The sequence below is a fragment of the Leiobunum rupestre genome, chromosome 1 (genome assembly GCF_980474605.1).
Source record: "Leiobunum rupestre chromosome 1, qqLeiRupe1.1.hap1, whole genome shotgun sequence".
In the NCBI taxonomy this organism is placed as follows: Eukaryota; Metazoa; Arthropoda; class Arachnida; order Opiliones; family Sclerosomatidae; genus Leiobunum; species Leiobunum rupestre.
The window spans coordinates 61,747,483-61,763,504 of record NC_143384.1 but is presented as its reverse complement, the minus strand read 5'-3'; the positions used below and the strand labels follow the sequence as shown (position 1 = coordinate 61,763,504).

Here is a 16,022-nt window from a genome sequence, read left to right as displayed (position 1 = left end):
TTAAGTGCAAAAAGGCTCAGACGATAGAACGTACAGCGAAGGACTGAGCGGACACCCTTGACGAACCGAGCGGCTAATGACAAAAGAAATGGTAACATATCCATGAAGCTTAATAGCGGTCTTGGCGCCAACTAAAAACATCTGAATCCAAGCGCGGAAGCGAGCGCCGAAACCCAAGGCTTCTAAGATTGCAAATAGATACGGCCATTCCACCCGATCAAATGCTTTTAACAAATCGAGTTGGAGAAAAATCCCCGGCCTATTTTCCATTTTTAAAACTCCATTACATCAGACAGAAAACGGGGAGTATCGGAAATGGTACGCCCACGAATACCCCTGTCTGACACGGTGACGTAATTAAAGGTAAAAGCGGCGAAACACGGCGAGGAAAAACCTTAGCAAGGAGTTTCCTATCGCCATTCAATAAGGTAATTGGCCTCCAATTTTTCAGAAGAGGCAAATCCCCCGATTTAGGCAACAAAACCACCAGCCCTTCCCGCATACTATTCGGCAAAAGGCCACGGGCTTCGCATTCGGCAACCAAGCGCATAAAGTCATCTTTAATTAGAGGGATAAAGAAACGCAGGAACTCATTGGTAAAGCCATCCCTACCGGGGGCCTTCCCTTTGAGCAAATTAGTTAACTCCGAGTAAATGTCGCTCCAGGTCACGACGGCATCGCAGGAGTCGCGGTCATCTTCAGTAAGCCTCCCTGAGATTAAATTCTTCAAATTGTAAGTGGCGGCTTCAGATGTAACGCCGCGGGTATACAACTCCGAATAAAAACGAAACACTTCCTCCCTTATTAACGCAGGATCTTTAATAATCGCCCCCGAAGGGAGAGCCATAGAAGTCATATGACGTTGACGCTGACGAAATTTTTCCAGCCGCAAAAAATATTGAGTGGGGCGTTCCCCCAAATCTCTCCACTCCAACCTCGAACGAACTATTGCACCCTGCAAATCGCTCTCTTCCATATCTCGTAATGTATTCCTTATCGCAGCTATTTCGTCTAAAATCGTATCTGTTTTTAATGGCGAATCTTGTAGGTCTCGAAGCCTATTTTGTAGGTCCGCCCATTCAGCCCGCTTCCTCAACGCTTTGTGACGCCCGTAAAAAATGCAGTACTCCCGAATTTTAACTTTTAACGCATCATACCACTCGAAGATATCGGTTAAATAACATGACCAAGAATAACTATTTTTAACTGTTCGCTCGATGGCCGTGCAAAAAAGTGCGTCTTCCAAAAAAGTGGAATTAAAACTCCAAGTTCCGGGCCCCCTAAGAATACCACTAGGTTCAAAAATCAGAGAAACACCCTTATGGTCAGATAAACTACAAAAAACATGCATACACTTTGAAATATTATAAACGTCTGAATGTAAAGCAAAAAAATAATCAATTCGAGAACTAGCAAAGTTACCAAAAAACCACCCCCGATCGCGTATAATCGAATGTTTTTTTATGTTGCAACCGCCAAATGTCTACCAACGAGAGATAAGAGACCCAGCGATGAAGATTCGTCATTCCATTCACCGTAATCTTGGCAGCCGACCGCCGATCAAAAACTCGAGAAACAATACCATTAAAATCACCGCCCAATAGCGGACGATTTATCACACGAACAATGGGAATTCAATTTTGCATAAATATAGATCTATTGACCGCATCGGTTGGGGCATTAACAGAACCCAAATCAACTTCTCGCTTTCAATTTCAGCGGAAAGAAATATATACCGGCCCTCGTTAGAACTAATCAAATTACCTTCTTTAAAATCAAGTAACCGCGAAATACAAATCGCCACACCGCAAAACTTGGTGTCCAAGTTCAAGTCCACGTAGACCGCACCCAAAAAAATAGTCCGAAACGTACTTACATGAGACGCCTCCCAATGAGTCTCTTGCAACAACAACACATCATAATGCTTCGCCCACAAAACCAACTTTCGCATCTTCTCTACATCGCGCAAACCGCCTACATTAATCGTCAGAATTTTCACCGGCATTTGGATTCAAATGAATTTGGGTCCATTGACCCGATGGCAATTTCTGAAATATCTTGTGCGGAGGACCTGTAGACGGATTAGTAGCTGAATCGGTGTCACCAGATGAGATCCGGTGCTTGGAACCCCTTTCAGCCCACTTGGTCGGCGCCCATTCCCTGAGACATCGGCGTTGCGTTAGGAGTGGCAATATGAACGTTTTCGTGTCCGGCACCCAATGAACAGGGACCATCGACGGCATCCTTACGACCCTCAGCGAATTAATCACTCGATCCCCCCCCCCCCCCCGACAATGACAGGGGGTTGTCCACGCTCCTGTCCCTTCATATCCACCAAGTAGGGCAATTACGCACAGAATGACCTTGTGTTTTACATTTACGGCAAATAAATTGAGGGCAATCCATATATAAATGATCGGATGCCAGACACATATTACAGACTTTAACTTGCGATTCATGAGTGACACGTTAAGAATTTTCTCTATTTAAGACATCCGGAACTCGAAGACTGTAAGGTAACGCTGATTTACCTTCCGGGAGCGTCCAACGGACTGATCGGATACCACAATAGAACCCGGCTTTTTCCCGCCACGAAATCGTACCTCTGACTTCGCAGCCCATCATCGTCAACTTCGCCAGCAACGCCTCATCAGTAACATAATCCAGAAGGCCGAAAAAATTTGCCGTAACAGTTTTTTTGGTGACGCTCGAAATGGCATAAGTAATGCTGTTTACCTCCAACCCAGTGCCAATCGCTTCATTAATCAAAGTTTCAGACGAAAATACCAAAATGTAGGCGCCCGTGGACGGAACAACAGATTTCACCGCATCCAAACCATATTGTATTTTCACCGCCTCCGCAACATCGTCAAACTTCGGTAATTTTCTTTCAAAATCCACAAAAACCGACCATTTAATAATATCCATCCTGGATCAGAAGACCCAGAAGGGGAATCACCCGCAAGAAACCGAAACTAAATAAAAAAGGTTTTAACAGAGAAGAAATAACAAACTTGAACTAAAATAACACCTTAAAGGCGGCAAACAGGCTTAGCGAAAACGGAGCGAAAAAAGACGAACCGTTCACTACCAAACCTAGCATCGAACCCTCGGCCACGACTGCTTGATATTGTCCTAAACTTGAGAATTTTTAAATTCGAATAATTGACGTAGATATAAACGCCATTAAATGTTATGTCCGCAGTCGGCAGGATTCGAACCCGCGTGGGAGGATCCCAACAGATTTCTTGTCCGTCGCCTAAACTACTCGACCACGACTGCTTGTTATTAATCTTCATTTGAGAATTTAAAATAGAAATATTTGGCGTTCATATAAACGCCATTAAATGCTATGTTCGCAGTCTAAAGGTTTCGAACATGCGCGGGAAGATCCCAACAAATTTTAAGTCTGTTGCCTTAACCACTCGGCCACGACTGCTTGTTATTAATCTTAGGTTTAGAATTTTAAATGGAAATATTTGGCGTTCATATAAACGCCATTAAATGTTATATCCGCAGACGGCAGGATTCGAACCTGCGCGGGAAGATCCCAACATATTTCTAGACTGTCGTCTTAACCACTCGGCCACGACTGCTTGATATTGTCCTAAATTCGTAAATTTTTAAATTCTTATATTTGACGTACATATAAACGCCATTAAATGTTATATCCGCAGTCGGCAGGATTCGAACCTGCGCGGGAAGATCCCAACATATTTCTAGTCTGTCGTCGTAACTACTCGGCCACGACTGCTTGATATTGTCCTAAATTCGAGAACTTTTAAATTGAAAGATTTGGCGTTCATAAAAACGCCATTAAATGTTTGATCCGCAGTCGGCAGGATTCGAACCTGCGCGGGAAAATCCCAACAGTTTTCTAGTCTGTCGCCTTAACCACTCGGCCTAGACTGCTTGATATTGTCCTAAACTTGAGAATTTTTAAATTCTATTATTTGACGTACATATAAGCGCCATTAAATGTTATGTCCGCCAACGACAGGATTCGAACCTGCGCGGGAAGAACCCAACAGATTTCTAGCCTGTCGCCTTAACCACTCGGCCACGACTGCTTGTTATTAACCTAAATATGAGAACTTTTAAATGGAAATATTTGGCGTTCATAAAAACGCCATTAAATGTTATATCCACAGTCGGCAGGATTCGAACCTGCGCGGGAAAATCCCAACAGTTTTCTAGTCTGTCGCCTTAACCACTCGGCCTAGACTGCTTGATATTGTCCTAAACTTGAGAATTTTTAAATTCGAATAATTGACGTAGATATAAACGCCATTAAATGTTATGTCCGCAGTCGGCAGGATTCGAACCTGCGTGGGAAGATCCCAACAGATTTCTTGTCCGTCGCCTTAACTACTCGACCACGACTGCTTGTTATTGATCTTCATTTGAGAATTTAAAATAGAAATATTTGGCGTTCATATAAACGCCATTAAATGCTATGTTCGCAGTCTAAAGGTTTCGAACATGCGCGGGAAGATCCCAACAAATTTTAAGTCTGTTGCCTTAACCACTCGGCCACGACTGCTTGTTATTAATCTTAAGTTTAGAATTTTAAATGGAAATATTTGGCGTTCATAAAAACGCCATTAAATGTTATATACGCAGTCGGCAGGATTCGAACCTGCGCGGGAAGATCCCAACAGATTTCTAGTCTGTCGCCTTAACCACTCGGCCACGACTGCTTAATATTGTCCTAAATTCGAGCATTTTTAAATTCTAATATTTGACGTACATATAAACGCCATTAAATGTTATATCCGCAGACGGCAGGATTCGAACCTGCGCGGGAAGATCCCAACATATTTCTAGTCTGTCGTCTTAACCACTCGGCCACGACTGCTTGATATTGTCCTAAATTCGAAAATTTTTAAATTCTAATATTTGACGTACATATAAACGCCATTAAATGTTATATCCGCAGTCGGCAGGATTCGTACCTGCGCGGGAAGATCCCAACATATTTCTAGTCTGTCGTCTTAACTACTCGGCCACGACTGCTTGATATTGTCCTAAATTCGAGAACTTTTAAATTGAAAGATTTGGCGTTCATAAAAACGCCATTAAATGTTTGATCCGCAGTCGGCAGGATTCGAACCTGCGCGGGAAGACCCCAACAGATTTCTGGTCTGTCGCCTTTACCACTCGGCGACGACCGCATGATATTGTCCTAAATTCGAGAATTTTTAAATTCTAATATTTGACGTACATATAAGCGCCATTAAATGTTATGTCCGCCAACGACAGGATTCGAACCTGCGCGGGAAGAACCCAACAGATTTCTAGCCTGTCGCCTTAACCACTCGGCCACGACTGCTTGTTAATGACCTAAATATGAGAACTTTTAAATGGAAATATTTGGCGTTCATAAAAACGCCATTAAATGTTATATCCGCAGTCGGCAGGATTCGAACCTGCGCGGGAAAATCCCAACAGTTTTCTAGTCTGTCGCCTTAACCACTCGGCCACGACTGCTTGATATTGTCCTAAATTCGAGAATTTTTAAATTCTAATATTTGACGTACATAAAAACGCCATTAAATGTTATATCCGCAGTCGGCAGGATTCGAACCTGCGCGGGAAGATCCCAACAGATTTCAGTCTGTCGCCTTAACCACTCGGCCACGACTGCTTGATATTGTCCTAAATTCGAGAATTTTTAAATTCTGATATTTGACGTACATATAAACGCCATTAAATGTTATATCCGCAGTCGGCAGGATTCAAACCTGCGCGGGAAGATCCCAACAGATTTCTAGTCTGTCGCCTTAACCACTCGGCCACGACTGCTTGATATTGACCTAAATATGAGAACTTTTAAATTGAAATATTTGACGTTCATAAAAACGCCATTAAATGTTATATCCGCAGTCGGCAGGATTCGAACCTGCGCGGGAAGATCCCAACAGATTTCTAGTTTGTCGCCTTAACCACTCGGCCACGACTGCTTGATATTGACCTAAATATGAGAACTTTTAAATTGAAATATTTGGCTTTCATAAAAACGCCATTAAATGTTATATCCGCAGTCGGCAGGATTGGAACCTGCCCGGGAAAATACCAACAGTTTTCTAGTCTGTCGCCTTAACCACTCGGCCACGACTGCTTGTTATTGACCTAAATATGAGAACTTTTAAATGGAAATATTTGGCGTTCATAAAAACGCCATTAAATGTTATATCCGCAGTCGGCAGGATTCGAACCTGCGCGGGAAAATCCCAACAGTTTTCTAGTCTGTCGCCTTAACCACTCGGCCTAAACTGCTTGATATTGTCCTAAACTTGAGAATTTTTAAATTCGAATAATTGACGTAGATATAAACGCCATTAAATGTTATGTCCGCAGTCGGCAGGATTCGAACCTGCGTGGGAAGATCCCAACAGATTTCTTGTCCGTCGCCTTAACTACTCGACCACGACTGCTTGTTATTGATCTTCATTTGAGAATTTAAAATAGAAATATTTGGCGTTCATATAAACGCCATTAAATGCTATGTTCGCAGTCTAAAGGTTTCGAACATGCGCGGGAAGATCCCAACAAATTTTAAGTCTGTTGCCTTAACCACTCGGCCACGACTGCTTGTTATTAATCTTAAGTTTAGAATTTTAAATGGAAATATTTGGCGTTCATAAAAACGCCATTAAATGTTATATACGCAGTCGGCAGGATTCGAACCTGCGCGGGAAGATCCCAACAGATTTCTAGTCTGTCGCCTTAACCACTCGGCCACGACTGCTTAATATTGTCCTAAATTCGAGCATTTTTAAATTCTAATATTTGACGTACATATAAACGCCATTAAATGTTATATCCGCAGACGGCAGGATTCGAACCTGCGCGGGAAGATCCCTACATATTTCTAGTCTGTCGTCTTAACTACTCGGCCACGACTGCTTGATATTGTCCTAAATTCGAGAACTTTTAAATTGAAAGATTTGGCGTTCATAAAAACGCCATTAAATGTTTGATCCGCAGTCGGCAGGATTCGAACCTGCGCGGGAAGACCCCAACAGATTTCTGGTCTGTCGCCTTTACCACTCGGCGACGACCGCATGATATTGTCCTAAATTCGAGAATTTTTAAATTCTAATATTTGACGTACATATAAGCGCCATTAAATGTTATGTCCGCCAACGACAGGATTCGAACCTGCGCGGGAAGAACCCAACAGATTTCTAGCCTGTCGCCTTAACCACTCGGCCACGACTGCTTGTTAATGACCTAAATATGAGAACTTTTAAATGGAAATATTTGGCGTTCATAAAAACGCCATTAAATGTTATATCCGCAGTCGGCAGGATTCGAACCTGCGCGGGAAAATCCCAACAGTTTTCTAGTCTGTCGCCTTAACCACTCGGCCACGACTGCTTGATATTGTCCTAAATTCGAGAATTTTTAAATTCTAATATTTGACGTACATAAAAACGCCATTAAATGTTATATCCGCAGTCGGCAGGATTCGAACCTGCGCGGGAAGATCCCAACAGATTTCAGTCTGTCGCCTTAACCACTCGGCCACGACTGCTTGATATTGTCCTAAATTCGAGAATTTTTAAATTCTGATATTTGACGTACATATAAACGCCATTAAATGTTATATCCGCAGTCGGCAGGATTCAAACCTGCGCGGGAAGATCCCAACATATTTCTATTCTGTCGTCTTAACCACTCGGCCACGACTGCTTGATATTGTTCTAAATTCGAGAATTTTTAAATTCTAATATTTGACGTACATTTAAACGCCATTAAATGTTATTTCCGCAGTCGGCAGGATTCGAACCTGCGCGGGAAGATCCCAACAGATTTCTAGTCTGTCGCCTTAACCACTCGGCCACGACTGCTTGATATTGACCTAAATATGAGAACTTTTAAATTGAAATATTTGGCGTTCATAAAAACGCCATTAAATGTTATATCCGCAGTCGGCAGGATTTGAACCTGCGCGGGAAGATCCCAACAGATTTCTAGTCTGTCGCCTTAACCTCTCGGCCACGACAGCTAGATATTGTCCTAAATATGAGAACTTTTAAATTGAAATATTTGACGTTCATAAAAACGCCATTAAATGTTATATCCGCAGTCGGCAGGATTCGAACCTGCGCGGGAAGATCCCAACAGATTTCTAGTCTGTCGCCTTAACCACTCGGCCACGACAGCTTGATATTGTCCTAAATTCGAGAACTTTTAAATTGAAAGATTTGGCGTTCATAAAAACGCCATTAAATGTTTGATCCGCAGTCGGCAGGATTCGAACCTGCGCGGGGAGATCCCAACAGATTTCTAGTCTGTCGCCTTAACCACTCGGCCACGACAGCTTGATATTGTCCTAAATATGAGAACTTTTAAATTGAAATATTTGACGTTCATAAAAACGCCATTAAATGTTATATCCGCAGTCGGCAGGATTCGAACCTGCGCGGGAAGATCCCAACCGATTTCTAGTTTGTCGCCTTAACCACTCGGCCACGACTGCTTGATATTGACCTAAATATGAGAACTTTTAAATTGAAATATTTGGCTTTCATAAAAACGCCATTAAATGTTATATCCGCAGTAGGCAGGATTGGAACCTGCCCGGGAAAATACCAACAGTTTTCTAGTCTGTCGCCTTAACCACTCGGCCACGACTGCTTGTTATTGACCTAAATATGAGAACTTTTAAATGGAAATATTTGGCGTTCATAAAAACGCCATTAAATGTTATATCCGCAGTCGGCAGGATTCGAACCTGCGCGGGAAAATCCCAACAGTTTTCTAGTCTGTCGCCTTAACCACTCGGCCTAGACTGCTTGATATTGTCCTAAACTTGAGAATTTTTAAATTCGAATAATTGACGTAGATATAAACGCCATTAAATGTTATGTCCGCAGTCGGCAGGATTCGAACCTGCGTGGGAAGATCCCAACAGATTTCTTGTCCGTTGCCTTAACTACTCGACCACGACTGCTTGTTATTGATCTTCATTTGAGAATTTAAAATAGAAATATTTGGCGTTCATATAAACGCCATTAAATGCTATGTTCGCAGTCTAAAGGTTTCGAACATGCGCGGGAAGATCCCAAGAAATTTTAAGTCTGTTGCCTTAACCACTCGGCCACGACTGCTTGTTATTAATCTTAAGTTTAGAATTTTAAATGGAAATATTTGGCGTTCATAAAAACGCCATTAAATGTTATATACGCAGTCGGCAGGATTCGAACCTGCGCGGGAAGACCCCAACAGATTTCTGGTCTGTCGCCTTTACCACTTGGCGACGACCGCATGATATTGTCCTAAATTCGAGCATTTTTAAATTCTAATATTTGGCGTTCATAAAAACGCCATTAAATGTTATATACGCAGTCGGCAGGATTCGAACCTGCGCGGGAAGATCCCAACAGATTTCTAGTCTGTCGCCTTAACCACTCGGCCACGACTGCTTAATATTGTCCTAAATTCGAGCATTTTTAAATTCTAATATTTGACGTACATATAAACGCCATTAAATGTTATATCCGCAGACGGCAGGATTCGAACCTGCGCGGGAAGATCCCAACATATTTCTAGTCTGTCGTCTTAACTACTCGGCCACGACTGCTTGATATTGTCCTAAATTCGAGAACTTTTAAATTGAAAGATTTGGCGTTCATAAAAACGCCATTAAATGTTTGATCCGCAGTCGGCAGGATTCGAACCTGCGCGGGAAGACCCCAACAGATTTCTGGTCTGTCGCCTTTACCACTTGGCGACGACCGCATGATATTGTCCTAAATTCGAGCATTTTTAAATTCTAATATTTGACGTACATATAAACGCCATTAAATGTTATGTCCGCCAACGACAGGATTCGAACCTGCGCGGGAAGAACCCAACAGATTTCTAGCCTGTCGCCTTAACCACTCGGCCACGACTGCTTGTTATTGACCTAAATATGAGAACTTTTAAATGGAAATATTTGGCGTTCATAAAAACGCCATTAAATGTTATATCCGCAGTCGGCAGGATTCGAACCTGCGCGGGAAGACCCCAACAGATTTTAAGTCTGTTGCCTTAACCACTCGGCCACGACTGCTTGTTATAAATCTTAAGTTTAGAATTTTAAATGGAAATATTTGGCGTTCATAAAAACGCCATTAAATGTTATATACGCAGTCGGCAGGATTCGAACCTGCGCGGGAAGATCCCAACAGATTTCTAGTCTGTCGCCTTAACCTCTCGGCCACGACAGCTAGATATTGTCCTAAATATGAGAACTTTTAAATTGAAATATTTGACGTTCATAAAAACGCTATTAAATGTTATATCCGCAGTCGGCAGGATTCGAACCTGCGCGGGAAGATCCCAACAGATTTCTAGTCTGTCGCCTTAACCACTCGGCCACGACAGCTTGATATTGTCCTAAATTCGAGAACTTTTAAATTGAAAGATTTGGCGTTCATAAAAACGCCATTAAATGTTTGATCCGCAGTCGGCAGGATTCGAACCTGCGCGGGGAGATCCCAACAGATTTCTAGTCTGTCGCCTTAACCACTCGGCCACGACAGCTTGATATTGTCCTAAATATGAGAACTTTTAAATTGAAATATTTGACGTTCATAAAAACGCCATTAAATGTTTGATCCGCAGTCGGCAGGATTCGAACCTGCGCGGGGAGATCCCAACAGATTTCTAGTCTGTCGCCTTAACCACTCGGCCACGACAGCTTGATATTGTCCTAAATATGAGAACTTTTAAATTGAAATATTTGACGTTCATAAAAACGCCATTAAATGTTATATCCGCAGTCGGCAGGATTCGAACCTGCGCGGGAAGATCCCAACAGATTTCTAGTCTGTCGCCTTAACCACTCGGCCACGACAGCTTGATATTGTCCTAAATTCGAGAACTTTTAAATGGAAATATTTGGCGTTCATAAAAACGCCATTAAATGTTATATCCGCAGTCGGCAGGATTCGAACCTGCGCGGGAAGATCCCAACAGATTTCTAGTCTGTCGCCTTAACCACTCGGCCACGACAGCTTGATATTGTCCTAAATATGAGAACTTTTAAATTGAAATATTTGACGTTCATAAAAACGCCATTAAATGTTATATCCGCAGTCGGCAGGATTCGAACCTGCGCGGGAAGATCCCAACAGATTTCTAGTTTGTCGCCTTAACCACTCGGCCACGACTGCTTGATATTGACCTAAATATGAGAACTTTTAAATTGAAATATTTGGCTTTCATAAAAACGCCATTAAATGTTATATCCGCAGTCGGCAGGATTGGAACCTGCCCGGGAAAATACCAACAGTTTTCTAGTCTGTCGCCTTAACCACTCGGCCACGACTGCTTGTTATTGACCTAAATATGAGAACTTTTAAATGGAAATATTTGGCGTTCATAAAAACGCCATTAAATGTTATATCCGCAGTCGGCAGGATTCGAACCTGCGCGGGAAAATCCCAACAGTTTTCTAGTCTGTCGCCTTAACCACTCGGCCTAGACTGCTTGATATTGTCCTAAACTTGAGAATTTTTAAATTCGAATAATTGACGTAGATATAAACGCCATTAAATGTTATGTCCGCAGTCGGCAGGATTCGAACCTGCGTGGGAAGATCCCAACAGATTTCTTGTCCGTCGCCTTAACTACTCGACCACGACTGCTTGTTATTGATCTTCATTTGAGAATTTAAAATAGAAATATTTGGCGTTCATATAAACGCCATTAAATGCTATGTTCGCAGTCTAAAGGTTTCGAACATGCGCGGGAAGATCCCAACAAATTTTAAGTCTGTTGCCTTAACCACTCGGCCAAGACTGCTTGTTATTAATCTTAAGTTTAGAATTTTAAATGGAAATATTTGGCGTTCATAAAAACGCCATTAAATGTTATATACGCAGTCGGCAGGATTCGAACCTGCGCGGGAAGATCCCAACAGATTTCTAGTCTGTCGCCTTAACCACTCGGCCACGACTGCTTAATATTGTCCTAAATTCGAGCATTTTTAAATTCTAATATTTGACGTACATATAAACGCCATTAAATGTTATATCCGCAGACGGCAGGATTCGAACCTGCGCGGGAAGATCCCAACATATTTCTAGTCTGTCGTCTTAACTACTCGGCCACGACTGCTTGATATTGTCCTAAATTCGAGAACTTTTAAATTGAAAGATTTGGCGTTCATAAAAACGCCATTAAATGTTTGATCCGCAGTCGGCAGGATTCGAACCTGCGCGGGAAGACCCCAACAGATTTCTGGTCTGTCGCCTTTACCACTCGGCGACGACCGCATGATATTGTCCTAAATTCGAGAATTTTTAAATTCTAATATTTGACGTACATATAAGCGCCATTAAATGTTATGTCCGCCAACGACAGGATTCGAACCTGCGCGGGAAGAACCCAACAGATTTCTAGCCTGTCGCCTTAACCACTCGGCCACGACTGCTTGTTAATGACCTAAATATGAGAACTTTTAAATGGAAATATTTGGCGTTCATAAAAACGCCATTAAATGTTATATCCGCAGTCGGCAGGATTCGAACCTGCGCGGGAAAATCCCAACAGTTTTCTAGTCTGTCGCCTTAACCACTCGGCCACGACTGCTTGATATTGTCCTAAATTCGAGAATTTTTAAATTCTAATATTTGACGTACATAAAAACGCCATTAAATGTTATATCCGCAGTCGGCAGGATTCGAACCTGCGCGGGAAGATCCCAACAGATTTCAGTCTGTCGCCTTAACCACTCGGCCACGACTGCTTGATATTGTCCTAAATTCGAGAATTTTTAAATTCTGATATTTGACGTACATATAAACGCCATTAAATGTTCTATCCGCAGTCGGCAGGATTCAAACCTGCGCGGGAAGATCCCAACATATTTCTATTCTGTCGTCTTAACCACTCGGCCACGACTGCTTGATATTGTTCTAAATTCGAGAATTTTTAAATTCTAATATTTGACGTACATTTAAACGCCATTAAATGTTATTTCCGCAGTCGGCAGGATTCGAACCTGCGCGGGAAGATCCCAACAGATTTCTAGTCTGTCGCCTTAACCACTCGGCCACGACTGCTTGATATTGACCTAAATATGAGAACTTTTAAATTGAAATATTTGGCGTTCATAAAAACGCCATTAAATGTTATATCCGCAGTCGGCAGGATTTGAACCTGCGCGGGAAGATCCCAACAGATTTCTAGTCTGTCGCCTTAACCTCTCGGCCACGACAGCTAGATATTGTCCTAAATATGAGAACTTTTAAATTGAAATATTTGACGTTCATAAAAACGCCATTAAATGTTATATCCGCAGTCGGCAGGATTCGAACCTGCGCGGGAGGATCCCAACAGATTTCTAGTCTGTCGCCTTAACCACTCGGCCACGACAGCTTGATATTGTCCTAAATTCGAGAACTTTTAAATTGAAAGATTTGGCGTTCATAAAAACGCCATTAAATGTTTGATCCGCAGTCGGCAGGATTCGAACCTGCGCGGGGAGATCCCAACAGATTTCTAGTCTGTCGCCTTAACCACTCGGCCACGACAGCTTGATATTGTCCTAAATATGAGAACTTTTAAATTGAAATATTTGACGTTCATAAAAACGCCATTAAATGTTATATCCGCAGTCGGCAGGATTCGAACCTGCGCGGGAAGATCCCAACAGATTTCTAGTCTGTCGCCTTAACCACTCGGCCACGACAGCTTGATATTGTCCTAAATTCGAGAACTTTTAAATGGAAATATTTGGCGTTCATAAAAACGCCATTAAATGTTATATCCGCAGTCGGCAGGATTCGAACCTGCGCGGGAAGATCCCAACAGATTTCTAGTTTGTCGCCTTAACCACTCGGCCACGACTGCTTAATATTGACCTAAATATGAGAACTTTTAAATTGAAATATTTGGCTTTCATAAAAACGCCATTAAATGTTATATCCGCAGTCGGCAGGATTGGAACCTGCCCGGGAAAATACCAACAGTTTTCTAGTCTGTCGGCTCAACCACTCGGCCACGACTGCTTAATATTGTCCTAAATTCGAGAATTTTTAAATTCTAATATTTGACGTACATAAAAACGCCATTAAATGTTATATCCGCAGTCGGCAGGATTCGAACCTGCGCGGGAAGATCCCAGCAGATTTCTAGTCTGTCGCCTTAACCACTCGGCCACGACTGCTTGATATTGTCCTAAATTCGAGAATTTTTAAATTCTAATATTTGACGTACATATAAACGCCATTAAATGTTATGTCCGCAGTCGGCAGGATTCAAACCTGCGCGGGAAGAACCCAACAGATTTCTAGCCTGTCGCCTTAACCACTCGGCCACGACTGCTTGTTATTGACCTAAATATGAGAACTTTTAAATGGAAATATTTGGCGTTCATAAAAACGCCATTAAATGTTATATCCGCAGTCGGCAGGATTCGAACCTGCGCGGGAAGACCCCAACAGATTTCTGGTCTGTCGCCTTTACCACTTGGCGACGACCGCATGATATTGTCCTAAATTCGAGCATTTTTAAATTCTAATATTTGACGTACATATAAACGCCATTAAATGTTATGTCCGCCAACGACAGGATTCGAACCTGCGCGGGAAGAACCCAACAGATTTCTAGCCTGTCGCCTTAACCACTCGGCCACGACTGCTTGTTATTGACCTAAATATGAGAACTTTTAAATGGAAATATTTGGCGTTCATAAAAACGCCATTAAATGTTATATCCGCAGTCGGCAGGATTCGAACCTGCGCGGGAAGATCCCAACATATTTCTAGTCTGTCGTCTTAACTACTCGCCCACGACTGCTTGATATTGTCCTAAATTCGAGAACTTTTAAATTGAAAGATTTGGCGTTCATAAAAACGCCATTAAATGTTTGATCCGCAGTCGGCAGGATTCGAACCTGCGCGGGAAGACCCCAACAGATTTCTGGTCTGTCGCCTTTACCACTCGGCGACGACCGCATGATATTGTCCTAAATTCGAGAATTTTTAAATTCTCATATTTGACGTACATATAAGCGCCATTAAATGTTATGTCCGCCAACGACAGGATTCGAACCTGCGCGGGAAGAACCCAACAGATTTCTAGCCTGTCGCCTTAACCACTCGGCCACGACTGCTTGTTATTGACCTAAATATGAGAACTTTTAAATGGAAATATTTGGCGTTCATAAAAACGCCATTAAATGTTATATCCGCAGTCGGCAGGATTCGAACCTGCGCGGGAAAATCCCAACAGTTTTCTAGTCTGTCGCCTTAACCACTCGGCCACGACTGCTTGATATTGTCCAAAATTCGAGAATTTTTAAATTCTAATATTTGACGTACATAAAAACGCCATTAAATGTTATATCCGCAGTCGGCAGGATTCGAACCTGCGCGGGAAGATCCCAGCAGATTTCTAGTCTGTCGCCTTAACCACTCGGCCACGACTGCTTGATATTGTCCTAAATTCGAGAATTTTTAAATTCTAATATTTGACGTACATATAAACGCCATTAAATGTTATGTCCGCAGTCGGCAGGATTCAAACCTGCGCGGGAAGAACCCAACAGATTTCTAGCCTGTCGCCTTAACCACTCGGCCACGACTGCTTGTTATTGACCTAAATATGAGAACTTTTAAATGGAAATATTTGGCGTTCATAAAAACGCCATTAAATGTTATATCCGCAGTCGGCAGGATTCGAACCTGCGCGGGAAGACCCCAACAGATTTCTGGTCTGTCGCCTTTACCACTTGGCGACGACCGCATGATATTGTCCTAAATTCGAGCATTTTTAAATTCTAATATTTGACGTACATATAAACGCCATTAAATGTTATGTCCGCCAACGACAGGATTCGAACCTGCACGGGAAGAACCCAACAGATTTCTAGCCTGTCGCCTTAACCACTCGGCCACGACTGCTTGTTATTGACCTAAATATGAGAACTTTTAAATGGAAATATTTGGCGTTCATAAAAACGCCATTAAATGTTATATCCGCAGTCGGCAGGATTCGAACCTGCGCGGGAAGATCCC

General features: G+C 42.4%; 41 non-coding genes across 41 annotated transcripts; all 41 read right to left on the bottom strand.

The window, feature by feature from the left end:
• Positions 1-4,618: 4,618 nt before the first annotated feature.
• TRNAS-AGA (transfer RNA serine (anticodon AGA)) lies at positions 4,619-4,700 on the bottom strand. Its single transcript has one exon. It is a non-coding gene; the product is annotated as a tRNA-Ser (tRNA).
• Positions 4,701-5,092: 392 nt separating this feature from the next.
• TRNAS-AGA (transfer RNA serine (anticodon AGA)) lies at positions 5,093-5,174 on the bottom strand. The gene has a single exon. It is a non-coding gene; the product is annotated as a tRNA-Ser (tRNA).
• A 234-nt stretch (positions 5,175-5,408) lies between these two features.
• Positions 5,409-5,490, bottom strand: TRNAS-AGA (transfer RNA serine (anticodon AGA)). Its single transcript has one exon. It is a non-coding gene; the product is annotated as a tRNA-Ser (tRNA).
• A 233-nt stretch (positions 5,491-5,723) lies between these two features.
• On the bottom strand, positions 5,724-5,805 carry TRNAS-AGA (transfer RNA serine (anticodon AGA)). The gene has a single exon. It is a non-coding gene; the product is annotated as a tRNA-Ser (tRNA).
• Positions 5,806-5,881: 76 nt separating this feature from the next.
• Positions 5,882-5,963, bottom strand: TRNAS-AGA (transfer RNA serine (anticodon AGA)). Its single transcript has one exon. It is a non-coding gene; the product is annotated as a tRNA-Ser (tRNA).
• A 706-nt stretch (positions 5,964-6,669) lies between these two features.
• Positions 6,670-6,751, bottom strand: TRNAS-AGA (transfer RNA serine (anticodon AGA)). The gene has a single exon. It is a non-coding gene; the product is annotated as a tRNA-Ser (tRNA).
• Positions 6,752-6,985: 234 nt separating this feature from the next.
• On the bottom strand, positions 6,986-7,067 carry TRNAS-AGA (transfer RNA serine (anticodon AGA)). The gene has a single exon. It is a non-coding gene; the product is annotated as a tRNA-Ser (tRNA).
• A 234-nt stretch (positions 7,068-7,301) lies between these two features.
• On the bottom strand, positions 7,302-7,383 carry TRNAS-AGA (transfer RNA serine (anticodon AGA)). The gene has a single exon. It is a non-coding gene; the product is annotated as a tRNA-Ser (tRNA).
• A 391-nt stretch (positions 7,384-7,774) lies between these two features.
• TRNAS-AGA (transfer RNA serine (anticodon AGA)) lies at positions 7,775-7,856 on the bottom strand. The gene has a single exon. It is a non-coding gene; the product is annotated as a tRNA-Ser (tRNA).
• Positions 7,857-7,932: 76 nt separating this feature from the next.
• Positions 7,933-8,014, bottom strand: TRNAS-AGA (transfer RNA serine (anticodon AGA)). The gene has a single exon. It is a non-coding gene; the product is annotated as a tRNA-Ser (tRNA).
• A 76-nt stretch (positions 8,015-8,090) lies between these two features.
• Positions 8,091-8,172, bottom strand: TRNAS-AGA (transfer RNA serine (anticodon AGA)). Its single transcript has one exon. It is a non-coding gene; the product is annotated as a tRNA-Ser (tRNA).
• A 76-nt stretch (positions 8,173-8,248) lies between these two features.
• TRNAS-AGA (transfer RNA serine (anticodon AGA)) lies at positions 8,249-8,330 on the bottom strand. The gene has a single exon. It is a non-coding gene; the product is annotated as a tRNA-Ser (tRNA).
• A 76-nt stretch (positions 8,331-8,406) lies between these two features.
• Positions 8,407-8,488, bottom strand: TRNAS-AGA (transfer RNA serine (anticodon AGA)). Its single transcript has one exon. It is a non-coding gene; the product is annotated as a tRNA-Ser (tRNA).
• Positions 8,489-9,194: 706 nt separating this feature from the next.
• TRNAS-AGA (transfer RNA serine (anticodon AGA)) lies at positions 9,195-9,276 on the bottom strand. The gene has a single exon. It is a non-coding gene; the product is annotated as a tRNA-Ser (tRNA).
• A 76-nt stretch (positions 9,277-9,352) lies between these two features.
• On the bottom strand, positions 9,353-9,434 carry TRNAS-AGA (transfer RNA serine (anticodon AGA)). The gene has a single exon. It is a non-coding gene; the product is annotated as a tRNA-Ser (tRNA).
• Positions 9,435-9,668: 234 nt separating this feature from the next.
• TRNAS-AGA (transfer RNA serine (anticodon AGA)) lies at positions 9,669-9,750 on the bottom strand. Its single transcript has one exon. It is a non-coding gene; the product is annotated as a tRNA-Ser (tRNA).
• A 234-nt stretch (positions 9,751-9,984) lies between these two features.
• On the bottom strand, positions 9,985-10,066 carry TRNAL-UAA (transfer RNA leucine (anticodon UAA)). The gene has a single exon. It is a non-coding gene; the product is annotated as a tRNA-Leu (tRNA).
• Positions 10,067-10,141: 75 nt separating this feature from the next.
• Positions 10,142-10,223, bottom strand: TRNAS-AGA (transfer RNA serine (anticodon AGA)). Its single transcript has one exon. It is a non-coding gene; the product is annotated as a tRNA-Ser (tRNA).
• Positions 10,224-10,299: 76 nt separating this feature from the next.
• On the bottom strand, positions 10,300-10,381 carry TRNAS-AGA (transfer RNA serine (anticodon AGA)). The gene has a single exon. It is a non-coding gene; the product is annotated as a tRNA-Ser (tRNA).
• A 76-nt stretch (positions 10,382-10,457) lies between these two features.
• TRNAS-AGA (transfer RNA serine (anticodon AGA)) lies at positions 10,458-10,539 on the bottom strand. The gene has a single exon. It is a non-coding gene; the product is annotated as a tRNA-Ser (tRNA).
• Positions 10,540-10,615: 76 nt separating this feature from the next.
• Positions 10,616-10,697, bottom strand: TRNAS-AGA (transfer RNA serine (anticodon AGA)). The gene has a single exon. It is a non-coding gene; the product is annotated as a tRNA-Ser (tRNA).
• Positions 10,698-10,773: 76 nt separating this feature from the next.
• Positions 10,774-10,855, bottom strand: TRNAS-AGA (transfer RNA serine (anticodon AGA)). Its single transcript has one exon. It is a non-coding gene; the product is annotated as a tRNA-Ser (tRNA).
• Positions 10,856-10,931: 76 nt separating this feature from the next.
• On the bottom strand, positions 10,932-11,013 carry TRNAS-AGA (transfer RNA serine (anticodon AGA)). The gene has a single exon. It is a non-coding gene; the product is annotated as a tRNA-Ser (tRNA).
• Positions 11,014-11,089: 76 nt separating this feature from the next.
• On the bottom strand, positions 11,090-11,171 carry TRNAS-AGA (transfer RNA serine (anticodon AGA)). Its single transcript has one exon. It is a non-coding gene; the product is annotated as a tRNA-Ser (tRNA).
• Positions 11,172-11,877: 706 nt separating this feature from the next.
• TRNAS-AGA (transfer RNA serine (anticodon AGA)) lies at positions 11,878-11,959 on the bottom strand. The gene has a single exon. It is a non-coding gene; the product is annotated as a tRNA-Ser (tRNA).
• Positions 11,960-12,193: 234 nt separating this feature from the next.
• Positions 12,194-12,275, bottom strand: TRNAS-AGA (transfer RNA serine (anticodon AGA)). The gene has a single exon. It is a non-coding gene; the product is annotated as a tRNA-Ser (tRNA).
• Positions 12,276-12,509: 234 nt separating this feature from the next.
• On the bottom strand, positions 12,510-12,591 carry TRNAS-AGA (transfer RNA serine (anticodon AGA)). The gene has a single exon. It is a non-coding gene; the product is annotated as a tRNA-Ser (tRNA).
• Positions 12,592-12,982: 391 nt separating this feature from the next.
• On the bottom strand, positions 12,983-13,064 carry TRNAS-AGA (transfer RNA serine (anticodon AGA)). The gene has a single exon. It is a non-coding gene; the product is annotated as a tRNA-Ser (tRNA).
• A 76-nt stretch (positions 13,065-13,140) lies between these two features.
• Positions 13,141-13,222, bottom strand: TRNAS-AGA (transfer RNA serine (anticodon AGA)). The gene has a single exon. It is a non-coding gene; the product is annotated as a tRNA-Ser (tRNA).
• Positions 13,223-13,298: 76 nt separating this feature from the next.
• On the bottom strand, positions 13,299-13,380 carry TRNAS-AGA (transfer RNA serine (anticodon AGA)). The gene has a single exon. It is a non-coding gene; the product is annotated as a tRNA-Ser (tRNA).
• A 76-nt stretch (positions 13,381-13,456) lies between these two features.
• TRNAS-AGA (transfer RNA serine (anticodon AGA)) lies at positions 13,457-13,538 on the bottom strand. The gene has a single exon. It is a non-coding gene; the product is annotated as a tRNA-Ser (tRNA).
• Positions 13,539-13,614: 76 nt separating this feature from the next.
• On the bottom strand, positions 13,615-13,696 carry TRNAS-AGA (transfer RNA serine (anticodon AGA)). Its single transcript has one exon. It is a non-coding gene; the product is annotated as a tRNA-Ser (tRNA).
• Positions 13,697-13,772: 76 nt separating this feature from the next.
• Positions 13,773-13,854, bottom strand: TRNAS-AGA (transfer RNA serine (anticodon AGA)). Its single transcript has one exon. It is a non-coding gene; the product is annotated as a tRNA-Ser (tRNA).
• Positions 13,855-14,088: 234 nt separating this feature from the next.
• On the bottom strand, positions 14,089-14,170 carry TRNAS-AGA (transfer RNA serine (anticodon AGA)). The gene has a single exon. It is a non-coding gene; the product is annotated as a tRNA-Ser (tRNA).
• A 76-nt stretch (positions 14,171-14,246) lies between these two features.
• TRNAS-AGA (transfer RNA serine (anticodon AGA)) lies at positions 14,247-14,328 on the bottom strand. Its single transcript has one exon. It is a non-coding gene; the product is annotated as a tRNA-Ser (tRNA).
• A 76-nt stretch (positions 14,329-14,404) lies between these two features.
• On the bottom strand, positions 14,405-14,486 carry TRNAS-AGA (transfer RNA serine (anticodon AGA)). Its single transcript has one exon. It is a non-coding gene; the product is annotated as a tRNA-Ser (tRNA).
• A 392-nt stretch (positions 14,487-14,878) lies between these two features.
• Positions 14,879-14,960, bottom strand: TRNAS-AGA (transfer RNA serine (anticodon AGA)). The gene has a single exon. It is a non-coding gene; the product is annotated as a tRNA-Ser (tRNA).
• A 234-nt stretch (positions 14,961-15,194) lies between these two features.
• TRNAS-AGA (transfer RNA serine (anticodon AGA)) lies at positions 15,195-15,276 on the bottom strand. Its single transcript has one exon. It is a non-coding gene; the product is annotated as a tRNA-Ser (tRNA).
• A 76-nt stretch (positions 15,277-15,352) lies between these two features.
• Positions 15,353-15,434, bottom strand: TRNAS-AGA (transfer RNA serine (anticodon AGA)). The gene has a single exon. It is a non-coding gene; the product is annotated as a tRNA-Ser (tRNA).
• Positions 15,435-15,510: 76 nt separating this feature from the next.
• On the bottom strand, positions 15,511-15,592 carry TRNAS-AGA (transfer RNA serine (anticodon AGA)). Its single transcript has one exon. It is a non-coding gene; the product is annotated as a tRNA-Ser (tRNA).
• A 76-nt stretch (positions 15,593-15,668) lies between these two features.
• On the bottom strand, positions 15,669-15,750 carry TRNAS-AGA (transfer RNA serine (anticodon AGA)). The gene has a single exon. It is a non-coding gene; the product is annotated as a tRNA-Ser (tRNA).
• Positions 15,751-16,022: the final 272 nt, after the last annotated feature.